This window comes from Alosa sapidissima, chromosome 4, assembly GCF_018492685.1.
Source record: "Alosa sapidissima isolate fAloSap1 chromosome 4, fAloSap1.pri, whole genome shotgun sequence".
NCBI lineage: Eukaryota > Metazoa > Chordata > Actinopteri > Clupeiformes > Clupeidae > Alosa > Alosa sapidissima.
Genome location: NC_055960.1, coordinates 2,166,901 through 2,180,663, shown reverse-complemented (window position 1 = coordinate 2,180,663; position 13,763 = coordinate 2,166,901). Strand labels below are relative to the sequence as shown.

At 39.3% G+C, this 13,763-nt stretch overlaps 1 protein-coding gene across 4 annotated transcripts in view; it reads left to right on the top strand.

The window, feature by feature from the left end:
* Nucleotides 1-691: 691 nt before the first annotated feature.
* pcbp4 (poly(rC) binding protein 4) overlaps nucleotides 692-13,763 on the top strand; it is a 129,920-nt gene continuing 116,848 nt past the window's right edge. For 2 of the 4 annotated variants that reach the window (XM_042088902.1, XM_042088899.1), the window contains exon 1: nucleotides 696-1,095. The gene's annotated coding sequence lies outside the window, so the exon portion shown is untranslated. Of the gene's footprint in view, nucleotides 1,096-13,763 lie in introns of all 4 variants that reach the window. The other 2 variants (XM_042088901.1, XM_042088903.1) reach the window with 2 other exon arrangements.

Genomic DNA, 13,763 nt, shown 5'->3' with positions numbered 1-13,763 from the left:
CTATCTATCTATCTATCTATTTATCTATCTATCTAAATCACATTTTTGTTTCAGTGACTACAGGTTTTCTAACTTTAGTGATCACAGGTGTATTCACTTTTGTATTTTGTTTAGACCTACTTTGAGGCCTATATTTTCAATAGTCAAAATATGAATTTTGAATCATTATTGCACAGGCATGGACTCACTTCAGTTTAATAATAGGTCATATAGCCTATGTCCTTTTATGTGCGCTGAGATACCACTAGAGGGTGACAAATCTGTATTTAAATGCACCCGCTCAGTCTGCATGTAGCATTTTCATTGTCCTGTAAATATCGATAGGCTAACCTTTTTCAACCAGCAAACTTACCAATGTGGCATATTGATATATCTAACTGCATGTGACCTGTTACCATAGTTATGCACAATCAGTGTGCCTATTTTTTATTTCAGTTCTCTCTCTTTTCTGTAGGCTGCTGGATATACTGCAAAACATTAATATATCACAATGCAATTTGTCACAATGTAGCCTATGACCACGCAGGCTTACTAGTGGGTGGTGTTAGGTTGACTATCCAAAATCTACTTTTAGTGAGCCATAGGCTAATTTTAGAAAATGACTTGTCAAGATTGGCTAGGCAACAGGAACACATAGCGGTGACGACATTTGCAATAGGCTAACCATACAAACCAAACTGGTTTGATGTGCATGTAGTTGAGGTGGTGAGACTAAAGCGCTAAAAGACGCGCAACCTTGGCAATATCAGGATACATTTTACCACATCTGCTAACCATGGCCAGGTCGCAGTGAGCTGTCAAAATGCCCTTACCCACAGTGCATTGTTTTTCCTTAGCCTCTTGCAATCGGATGGAGCTCATAGACAGTGAAAAGAGGTAGTCCTACGTCTGCATCCCTTGCTGCCTCCTCTGCCTCCCTCCCCCTCCTCGCTCAGGCGCTGCCTTATCCACTCGGCTTGTTATTACACTGAAATCGGTTTTTTTTTTTGCTACAGTACAAGGTTTGCATGGACAATGATGCAATCAGCTGAGGATATGTTATTATAATACGGACGTGTATGTTAAGAGTGTGCCATTCAAGACAGCGATAATAAGGTAGGCCTAAGAGTTTATTATTAATCCATAATTCAATGACTTATTTCTCCTCTCTTTAATCTTAGGCTATAGCCGTCTCGAGAGTGGCGAGTGATGTAGTCATAGGCTTCAATGCCTGTCATGCTACTGATCATCTGGGTTTACAGAGAGGCTATAGGCAATGTCCAGTGAAATAGGCTAATGACATGGAGGATGCTCAGCAAAGCCACACAAGCCAGAACTTAATTACCATGATTCAAATAATCGTAGCCTACAGAAACGGAACAAGCACGAATAAGTAATAGGCTATTCTCATAATATTTTAAACACCCAGTATCCATTTATGGGTAACGAATGAAAACGCCTATACGGCTGTGAAGGACCACGGGTAGGGTTAAACAAGTCCTAGGAAATCCGTGTCAATTAGCCTAAGCAAATTTCTTCACAAATTCGGTAAACTGCTATAAAGACCGCGACAGTGTCCATATCAATTGCCGTTAAGAGATAGAATTTCAGTCACAGGACATTTTTCAACAGTCAATTTGTCGATTCCTTATGTAGTATATAGGCCTAATCGTGCTTATGTGCGCCCGTTACCCGTGATTTTGAACAAATGTGCATGAATAAGACTCATTGGTAAAGGCATGTTTGTTGTTATCATAATAAAGCTGATAGCCTACAGGAAAGTTAGTAGGCCTAACAGTTAGGCTACGTCCAATTGTGATTTGAAGATGTCTGGAGATGCCACTATCAGCAAAAGACTCAATGTGTTCTGTCTCTATCACAGAAATCCTATCTTTAATAGCCATTTGACCTAGGCTTTGTTAGCTCTTATGTATTGATTACACATCTTTAGAATCTTGTGGCACTTTACCTGGGTTTTCTCCTTGATTGGCTGTGACATATGATCAACATCTGATGTGCATTTTTTAGTTCATTGCATAGTTCTCTCCAGTGTGGAGTGTAATCCAATATTTTAAGTGTGGAGTGTGAGGCCATATTAAAAGTCATGCCATACACTTTTCAGTTATTTTAATTAATGAGTTAATGAGTTAATTGTCTTGTTGATTCAGAAAAATCAGAAAAAGACAGATAATTAACCCGTTAGGTCAGAAAACAGAGGGCATGTTTTTTTTTCTGAATTAATTACTTAATTCAGAAAAAAAAAAAATTGTAAGCATCAATGTTGTGCTTTGCCTGATGGCTATTGCTCATGAACATAATGCAGGCTATGGCTATATCTGCTTTTACATTTTATTTGAGAAGGGCCCGACCGCAGAACCATAGACCATAAGGCAACCGATCTACCACCACTGATCTATGGAGTGAGGATTGTCTCAAAATGATTTAACCCTTAGAACCCTAAGCTGTTTTAAGGGCATTTTCACTACCTTTATTCATAAGGATTTATTCTGGTCATTGTAAGTGCCACACACACATATTATATATTGTTTTTTTTTTTTTCAGCAGAGTCTAGGCTATCCAGATCTGCCATCATTCCATGCATTAGTACTAACATTGATTTGATTTTATTTAGATTTTTAAAGAATTAAAATATAAAAAGCGTATTATAAAAATTCTTATATTTCGACATGTATCTCACCACAGCAAGCTTCATAGCTCTACATGCATTTCATGTGTGTGTAGGGTAGACTGTCCTGAATCGGGCAATATAATTGCAATGTTGGAGGGATACTCTGGGGCTGAGCAATGTACAGAAATATGTGGTGTGTGATTTACGGAAATAAATGCCATTTTTTATTTAATGATGAAAAATTACCTTTCTGCACTCCATATCTGTGACTCGAACTGATCTGACCTGACTTAACCCGAGGTTGCGTGTTAGCCTGCGTGACTATGCACTCATAATGATTCTCAACTTTTTACTGGATTGCCATGAACAAAGTAAAGGCAAAAAAGGTGTTTCTTTGTTGAACAAATTGGGATGCAATGTGAGCCTTGAATTGGATGCCATGCAGGAATTTGCTAGGATCTCAAAACCGGATTATGAACATGCTTTGTTATAGAGAAACACACAATAGCGTTGGATTATAAACATGCTTTGCCACAAGAACAGACAAAAATGTGGGGTAAGTCCAGCTATATGAAGTTATTATTTTGCTGTCACTTCGTCTGTTTTATAACCCAGAATGATGTACTTCGTATCAAATGATAGCTCTCTGTCTCCTCTTTCGCGAGTAATTCAAACGAGAGTAATGGGTGCGCAGGTGAACACGGAGAAGCATAGACTGTAAATATGATGCAATTTGATTTAATTTCATGATTTTTTTTTTATTTTCATACTTGATCGTACAGACAAGTGTGTAGTCTCTTTGGAAAGCCCCACTTCTGCTCTGTCATGCAATAAAGGTTTCATCTCGCTGCGATGAACAGTTCTGGAGCAATGTAACAGAGAAGAAAGGGTGTGTTTTTTGACGCACTTTGCGTCAATCGGGGTCAAAAGGGGTTAAATATATATAAAAGGATATATATACATACATTTATAAATATCCAAATACAAAATACAAATATAAAATGTGACATACAAATAAACAAATTTATATAAATAAACGTGTCTTTGTAAATATATTTTCGAGATTTGAAAATAAATATGCTTGACTTTGTGATTAGTACATAGGTGCCTGACATTGCACAGTGCCTGCTTCAAAGGCTAGTTCCCACCTAGTTTGCCTATAATCAAATGATTGACCTCTTTGGAAAGCTAAGACACTGTTTATTGGGAAACAATCAGAATAACTTATGTACTGACATCGAGTTTCTGCTGGATTACAAGCATCTCTGAACTGACATAATTAAAACACACAAATAGCCTAACATAAAAGAAAACACCCCTCAAAGGTAAAGAAGTTGGTTACACACAAGTGCATGTGTGGGTGCACAATGTCCTTTAGTATGTATGTCAGTGGAAGTCTGAAGAGTTCTATGGTTCACCTTTTTTCACAAGTTCTTCTGTGTTAAATTCTCTAACATTTTATCGTATTTATTCACAGCGCACCTTAGTAGAAAACCTTTGCATACAACTGAACAGTATGCATTTCTTTGCATTTTCCCTCTGTCTTTTATTACATAGAATGAACATTAATAGTAGTCCCACTAAGTAGATTTCATCTGGCATTTTGGGGCAAAGCACAGTTTGGCTTCTGGGACAACAAAATAAAAGGCCATAGTTGTACATACAAAGAATGTTAGGCAGACAGGAGTAGGGGTTTGCGTGGGGGCATACACATTCATCCATGCATTTGGATTCATTTGTTGACAGAGCTGCTACTGTGCAAAGTCCTCTGCTCTCATTCTCACTCCTCACAAGGGCTAGCTTTGTATCACCAGCACTGCATCCTTGGCATAAAGATCAGCAAAAGCTGAAGCCAACACGGCATGCTGGGAAATGGACAGAGAGAAACGTATCCTCTGTTTTCACGCCACCTACCAGCAAAACAGCACATGGAAAACTGAGCGAAGAGAGAGCAAGTGAAAGAATCAGGAGAGAATTCAATATCTTGATATGACCCCACAGATATAACAAGAAAGTGAGGGAGTTGCTTTTCAGGAACGAGAATCAGCCAGCAAGAAAAAAAACTGGGAAGGGCCTTGAAGATGCCTATAACACGGCATCGTACTTGAAAAATATGCCAGGGTGGCCCAGTAGTCCTTTAGTAGGAAAATAAGCTCTATCCTGATGTAAAATCAATACTGTTTATTTTCTCTTACTTCCCCTCACAATACCCTCTTTTTGGCTTACTGACTGATAATGGTGTCGCTTCTCTTGCAAGACCACCTCTTGCCCATTCCCCATCTCAGTTTGTGTCACTTGTCCTCTTTATCTCTTTATGCATGTGAGTGAGTGACACCTTTTCTCAAAGCTCATGTCAAGATGCATTAATGATGCAGTAATTATTTACTGGTATTTGTTCACAAATATGGTAAAGAATTAGTGGGAACTTCACCTGTATTCTGTCCAGGACACCACTATGGTGATTATCCCTGAAATCTGCAAGCCAGTTTCATGCTCCCTCAAAACTGGTGACATCAGTGGCATTGTGTTTTGTGATAAATCTGCACATTTTAGATGCTTTTTAATCAGCATCTTTTGATATGTCACACGTGTCAGGTGAATGGATTATCTTGGTGAAGGCAATGCTCACAGATTTGGTGCGAAAAAAACTTTGTTTAGTATACTTCACAACTAAGGGGCCATGCACACGACGCCGGTTTTTGTGAAACCGGTGAGGTTTTGTTAACGGTTACGCCTTGCATGTACACGACGCCGGCAGTTTAGGAGACTGAAACCGATAGCTTTTGAAACCGCCGGCTAACTTTCGCCGTGTAGACGCCTGTAGGTGCGAAGCCGGCAACTTTATGACGACATCATAACCCCACCTCTCAACTCAGCCACGGCACTCGACCTGACATGTTGCTTGTCAAAACAAAGGAAACCATTTATTTATCATATTAAAATGTTTTTCTTTCCCCTGTCATGATTTATGTGCACAATGTAGCCTATCAGCCTTTAGTGGCTAAGTTAGAAGCACACGTTAGCTTAACTTAGTTAAACATTAGCTTACTGCATGTTAGTGTTTTCTCCAGTGGTGCTCAGACCTAATGCAATGCGTAGGCTAAGTATTATAGTAGTATATAAATTTCACATAGCAGTCACATACCTTGAAAATGAACTTTATTAGTTTAACAGTTGAATTGAAAACCGAATTGTCTGTAGTCTCCTTATTTCATGCGACGGCTTAACCAGAGCACTTATTAGACATTCTCTGGCTTAACAAACTGTTTCAACAATATTTTCTTCTACGCGATTCACACGAAATTGTCGTGAAGCTTCTCTGCACAGCGGCGCCATCGACTAGTCTGGCATATGCACTACAGCACATTTAGCCGGTTACACCTCTGTGTGTACACGCAAGGTTTTTTCTTGCCGGAGTCGGTAAAGGTGTGAAAGCGGTAAGAGAAAATCCACCCGGCGGTGTCGTGTAAACGGCCTCTAAGTTCTCTGTATGCCACACCAGACTATTCTTTACTCTTGGGGATTCAGCTGTACTGTTACAGCTCCTGCTACTCTTTCAGACATAGACATCCCCTATACATCAAGACAGGGGGATTTTGTCAGTGTTGATAGTATCTTTGCAGCTTGCAATGCACCTAAGCCGCATCACTCTCTCCTCTCCAAGATGATTTTGCTGTGCCGTCTTAATTCTAATCTGCAAGAAGAACCCGTTCTCTGCTGGTACGCAGGACATGGGCAAAGCACAGGTAATTTTAGCCAATGTAGGGTACAAATTTGACAAATTCATAAATGAGCATTATATCTGCCTCCACATCAGAGGTTTTCCAAAAATGTAATGAACATTTTAAGAGAGGCTAGGCCTACATTTGCAATATTGACTTTTTAAACCATGCCAAACATAGCAAGGTATGCCAACCAAACTAAAATTATGATATGATATGATATATCCTAAATTAATGTTTTGAGAGGCTACATTGCAACACCGCCCACAGTATAGCCTACCCATAACCCTGCCAGTTAAAGCAAATCATTAATAACTATCTATATTTGAGTCACTAATAAAACAATTAAGGGCACTCTTTATTTCAATGTCTGATCCACTGTTTACTGTTGGTGATCCCCTGCTACTGCTAATCAAGCGGTCGGAACATAATTTGATACCAAAGGTGTGAGTTCATGAATTCATTTATCAGATGCTTTGAATACAAGCATCTGATAAAGCCTATACTCACATACACAACACTGTCAAATGTATTTTTCACAAAGGGGTCAAATTCTGCTCAATTCCACATATAACTATGATTTTGGTTTAAATTAGTGAACTCTATGTTTTCATCTATGAGACCCACAATACATATAATATAATATTTGTGTGTGTGTGTATATTTGGTACTTTGGTAAATTTGAAGACTGTATATTTATGATGCTAATTCAGGTTGTGCCTGATGGTTTGCTGTCGGCATCTTCTTTTTGTTTGTGGCATTAGAGTTTTTTCCCTTCTGCTGCTTGCTGAGTGCCTGAAATATTTAACAAGGCTTTTGCTATTTTTGGAATGAAGTGCTCTCTCCCTGTCTCTCTCTTTCCCTCCCCTCTTTATTTTTCTTGCTCTCTCTCCCTTCCGTTTTTATCTCACAATGGCTGCGTCTTACATATTGTCTAAGAAATGTATGTTTTTGTTTGCACAAAGGAGCAGGCCATTTCTGTCTGTCATATTGACTCCAACCAGGGTAAGCTGAGGCTCTCATGAACATTTGTCTGATTTGTGGTTGAGGAGCCTACTTCTTTAGTGGCACCAACATGGTGCTATCATTCAGTACAAAAGCATAATTTTCAAATCATCTTAGATCTTAGAAGCCTGAAGTGTTATTTATCAGTTGTTAACAATGATCTAACAATATTGTCATGAAGTTGGCTGAAAACTATAGTCTTTCAGGGGAAGATGTACGTATATTAGAAAGGGCAGCCCTAGAAACCGTTTTTGAATTTGAAATTAAATTATTTTGATGTATGATTCAATTGATTAAATCAGATAGATGAATGCATAATTATTATAATACTAATTCTTGAATTTCCCCTGGGGATCAATAAAGTATCTATCTATCTATCTATCTATAATATAACAAGTAAGCAAGTCAAGCTAAGTCAAGTCATTTTATTTATATAGCACAATTTAAAACAACAGCAGTTGACTCAAAGTGCTTTATAGTTGAGGCAGTTAGGAGTTGACAATATAAAAAATGGTCCAGGTAGGGACAAAGTAGACTCGGTAAACCCAGCCTGATCTGCCAGCGATTTGATTTCGCCCTGCAGCTCAGGCTGGAAACCTGTACATCTTTCTCTCCTGCTTCCGTTAATTCCGTTCCATTCCGTTAATTTTGCAGGGACCAATCACAAACTGGCTTATCCACCTGGCATGCTATTGGCGGGTTTAACACAATGACGATAGAGAAGCGACAGCAAAGTCTCTCTCACGACTGTTCTTTAGGTTAGCAAACAAATCGATCGAGGGGGTGTAAATAGCACTCACTTTCATGTTTTTTTTTTTTGCACAACCTGCAAAAATCGCTCGATGCCATTGCTGCTTCTGTAGACTGCTGGTCAATGCAACAAACCACCAACATGTTTGTTGACATGTTTCCTGACAGGAGTTTTTGCGCTACTCTGCAAACGTACGTCACCCGGATCGATGGTCTGAATGTCTAACCAATTGCGTACATCATTTGAACTATGCTGGTTGACCATGCTTGTTGTGCAGTAGAAAATACATAGCAGACTCCCCAGACCTATGTTCAATCTGAAAAGACTGAGCTTGGTCTGGTGATAGCCAGACTAGGGACAAAGATCAAAAGAGATAAAAAAAAACATATAATTAATAAAATATTAGATAAAAGAAAAGTTAAATAGGAATTAAAATAGTAAATAAAAAGAATACTACATACTAAAACATGAAGTAAAGATGGAATAAAAAAATATAGCTGCAAGCAGCAATGAGGGGGCCAAGCAGATAGGCCGGAGTAACCATGGCAACGAAATGCTGTTAGCTCAATGCTGCAATCAGACGTATGGCCATAAGCTGTCAAAGCAAGTTTCACGTCTAGCACGTCAAAAGTTAAAGGCAAAATGCATTTTTGCTAATTGCAGTGACCCTAGAGGTCAAAGGTCTAGGTTAATTTTACTAGGGTTAGGGTTAGGGTTAGTAACGAAATGAGAAACGAAATTGACAAGCAGTTGTAAGTAAGCATGCTAAACTTGCATCCAAACAGTATTCTAACGTTAGCTTTGAGATACTGCTTGATTGCATAACTTAACTTAGTTTAGTCTCCTCAATGTACTATGTTGTGATAAGACTTAGCAGTTAACTTTAATGCAGCAGTTTTGAACAAATTTGCGCTGCATTGTCACGATGCTAAGCGGATTTACTAGCAATTTAGCCCGTCATCTTCTATGCAAAGCTCATGGCAACAACAATTGTTCAACAATCATTACTGTTTTGTTAGATAGATAGATACTTTATTGATCCCCAGGGGAAATTCAAGGTCTCAGCAGCATACAGACAACACAAACACATTCTTTAACAGCAGAAAGAGTAATTAAAGTATATAATATAAAAACACAACTAAGCAATAAGGACAGTAGAAGATAAAGAATATGCTAAATATACTAAAATACAAATTATACTAACACTTAATCTAAATCAATTCTAAAAACAGTATCCACATAGTGGTGATTAATCAATCAGAGGCGCTTGCAATGACTGAGGCAGGGACAATAAAAATTTTATAATTGCGCCCTGTAGGCCAACTCTGTTCTCCAGGCGTTTTAAAAGGAGGCGGTCAATTGTATCAAAGGAAGCACTAAGATCAAGTAAGACTAAAATGGCACACGAACCAGAGTCAGTGCACAGCAAAATGTTGTTATGTACTTTTAGCAAGGAAGATTCAGTGCTGTACTAAGATCTAAAACCAGACTGAAATGTGTCAAAAATATTAAAATTGTTCAGGTATGATGAGAGCTGTGAGAAAACAACTTTTTCCAGGATCTTAGACATGAATGGTAACTTGGAGATATGTCTGTAATTCTTATGGTCACTGGATCATGGATCATGGATGGTAGCACGTCTAAAACTGGGAGGGACAACGCCATTTGCTAAAGAGCTATTTAGAATGGCTAAGATAAGGGGACAGATTACAGACAAAAGGCGTGATGGAACAGCATTTGAGGGGCAATAGGTGGGATATATGTATATATAATATGTGAGATGACCTCAGACAGCTGGGAGGATGTCACTTTTTTGACACCTCTTTGACACATCATTGTTTATTACTTTTGCAAAGTAATCTGCCCTAGCCACCTTTACAGAAAGTTGGTAGATCTTTAAATGGTCTTGTAAGATTTTGTATGAAACCTGCAATTTGTCTTTTTTCCATTTTCATTCCGTCTGCCTACAAGCTTGACGTAGGGTGTGGGTGGAATCATTCAGCCAAGGAGTCATTTGGACGTTTTAGTTTCAAAGTGCCAGAACAGGCTGAGTTGAAAAGATTAACTAGCTCAAGAGTGTCAGTGCAGGTGGATAGGTCTTCAGAGATATGAGATAAAGAAATGTGAAGCTGTAGCTGAGTTTATAGATGGGTGGGAAGGGAGAGAAGGGTGTGGGCAGGACCATATATAACCAAATTCTACCAAGAAATGGTCTGACACAGCAATATTAAGATGTGAGACAGGAAAATAAGATGACAATACTAGATCCAGTGTGTGACCCTTCTGATGTATTGAGCCTGATACTGATTGGGATAAGTAAAAAAAAGTCTATAAAGCTTAAAACGTTGTTGACCATGGTCAGTTGTCCAGTTGACGAGTAGTTATAATGTCATTTGAAATGAAGCTCTTATTAGCTAGGGATCTAGCATTTATTAGAGCAGCTTTGAAGGGTGATGGTTGTGCCATGGCATCGTCAGTGTGTTCCCACCGGGAGACATGGGATGGAGGTTCGCCGCATTTACTCTGCCACCAGAGTGTGTAGGGTGGAAACGAGGAGTCCAGTGCACCAGGATATGGTCCGAGCGTATTTGCGGCAGAGAGTTTGGAGCCAGGAGTTGCTAATTGCGAGAATCAATGCCCCCATCTCTGTATTTCCTAGCCATATACATGGCATTCTAGACTAAACTAGATGTACCGCATAGCGGTACAAAATATGACCGCCGCTCAGTCCTGTACATCCATTCCGCGAAAATAAATCACACTTCAATTTGTCTCCATATTTTACTCCATCCCCCATTCTTGAAACTTTTGTGTATGCTTGTTTGGCATGCCTGAGTGTGTGTATGCGGCTGCACAGAAAGTAGCCTACTGGTGCTGAAAAGGTGAATAGATTGTAGAATAGCCAAAGAAGATGTAGCATTGTTATAAAACCTTTAAAATCTCTAAACAATCACAAGTAGGGCAGTTCATCACAGTTCATCCATTGCAACTGGATTGATGAAAGGTCACTTACACCTGTAGGCTACATTGTATTTGGGAAAAGCAAAAGGTATCAGCATAATGTTATTTATTTATTTTTTTTATTTTTTTATGTATTTATAAACAAAAACATCTCTGTCAGTTCCATGCCGTTTTCAACAGCTATCAAAAACAAAGGTCATTTTTGGATGGATGGATTTTTTGTGAATGTTTCTTCTTCTACATAAGATTTTAGTCATCTTTAGTTCATGTAATACTTTATTGTCAATGCACAAATTAAGTAACAGTAGTCTGAAACGTCATTGTTAATGCACAAATTAAGTAACAGTAGTCTGAAACGAAATGCTGTTTTACATCTAACCAGTGGTGCAAATAACTGACATGTCCAAATGGGCCTTGTTGAAATGCGTCGCTAGACTGTTCATACACATTTTAACGGGCCAAAGTTGAAGAGCTTTTGTCCGTTATTGTTCGTGCAAATATAGGCTGATTCATGTTCCCTTGCATTGTGTAACTGAGGTCCATGGCTAGTCTGGCTTTCATCAGACCAAGCTCAATCTTTTAAGAAATCAAAAAATAAATAACGGGCAGATCAGGCTGGGTTCACCCAGCCTAGTCCATAGGCACCCGATATTGTTTAATTTTCAGATTGAGATATACACGCTCTGGCTATTCTAAATGCAAAAATGCATTAGGGAGTTATGACAAAACTGTAACTAACAAACTAGATCCTAATAGAAAGCTGTTAGCTTCCCTAAGCTACAGGTAGGATTATAAGGTAGGCCTATTTACAACATAAATTGTCAATAGGCTATGCTGGCGACACAAATAAAATCTCCTTTGGAAACCAATGGCTTACGACTTACAGTATCAAGCGGACTTAAACTGCCATATCGTGGCGAAAAGTTGTAATAACATTCACGCAGCTCCATGAGTCAAGGAAAGCGCGAATGAAGTAGCCACTTCTAAATGGGACCCACTACACAGTAGCTTAAGGTGTGTTGCTAAAAGCAGCCATAATGAAATGAAGGTGTCATTGTTTGGATACTTCACACACACGTGCTTTTTAATTTCACAGACTACAACTACCAAGCTGGAATCAAAGCACATCGATTCCCCTCTCACACCCTGCACGCACTTAAAACAAAATAAACAGGCGTCTGAGTCTCACGCATGTATAGGCAAAACTGTATCAGACCGGTGTAACGTTGGTAAATCTTCCATTGCACAGAATGATTTTGTAGCACGTGCAATAAATGACAGTCGAAAGATACAAACAGTGCTGCTCTCAATTTGCTTGGTATAACCGCATTTATAGTTTTCTACAAATGCAATCAATCAAATGGGCCTCCATCACTCAACCAACGCTAACGGTAACATTACCTAGGTCCTTATTGATATTACAAGATTAACGTACCTGCAGTAAAAACCAAGCATGTCCGATAAACATCCTCAGATTTATTTCGGCTTCAAGAAGAAATGGGAATTACACTTCATGTGAACATCGTCCTGTCCTTATTAGATGTTCGCTGCGGTAAATTACAGTCCTTGTAGGAAGTGTCCATTGTTTTTCCCCAACCCACTTTTAACTTCCAACAAAATTACGTCTCACTGCAACGATGCGCCATCTAGTGGACAAACGACTACTTATCGCCAATACTGAAAATGCAGCCATGATGATGATGAATATTTATTTTGGCTTTCTTTTGATCCTACTGAATTTGTAATTATGTATCGGCCGTTCTAATACCGATAGTATGTGGGTGCCTGTGTGTGTGCATGTTTATATGTGTGCACCGCCATTTACAGGCCAATGAGTGTACAGTCACTAAATGTACACATAACCTAATTTTTTTAGACCCCCCCCATGGATGAAATTCTACGAAACTTGGCATACCCCCAGACCCCCAGAGAATGCCAGGTCAATCCTACACAAAAAATTTGGTGCAGTTCTGAACATCTTAACTGAATATAGGGGCGATTAAAGCAGAATAATATTGCATTTTCATTTTTTACCGGGGGGGTGGGGGGGGGGGGGTGCAAATCACAAATGAGTGATTATGAGCCAGGTTGATGTGGGCCCTTGAGACCAACATACCATAAAAGAGAACTGTGTCTGCCCACAGAGAACTGTGTCTGCCCTACCCTCCTTTCGGGGGGTCCAGTCCAGCGGGGGGGCTGCAGATCAAAACGAAAAATGACGGTTCCATGCTATCCATGTGGGGGTACATGCCCACCAAGTTTTGTGTACCCCGGTCTTTCAGTGTCCCGGGAATCCTTGTTGGTGTACGTCACTAAATGTACACATAAGTTATTTTATTGTAGGGCCCCCATTGACCGAAAGTACACAAAACTTGGCATGCATTCGGAGGGTGTCATAATGATCCTACACTTTTAATTTCGTGCAGTTTTGACCTTGTCAGCCAGAGATATTGTGATGAAAACACCTAATTTTTTGCTTTTTAATTTTTAACTAGGTGGCGCTATACATGAAATAAGTGGTAATGGGATGGGTTGACATGCCCCCTTAAGACCAACATACAAAAAAAAGGTGGACCTCCTAGGCCCTACGGTTCTCGAGATATTCACAGAAAACTGTCTCCGGCCACCTACAGGCCAGTTGGTGTATAGTAACATAAATTAATTTATTGTGTGGCCCCCCATGAACGGAATTCCACAAAACTTGGCGTGCATACAG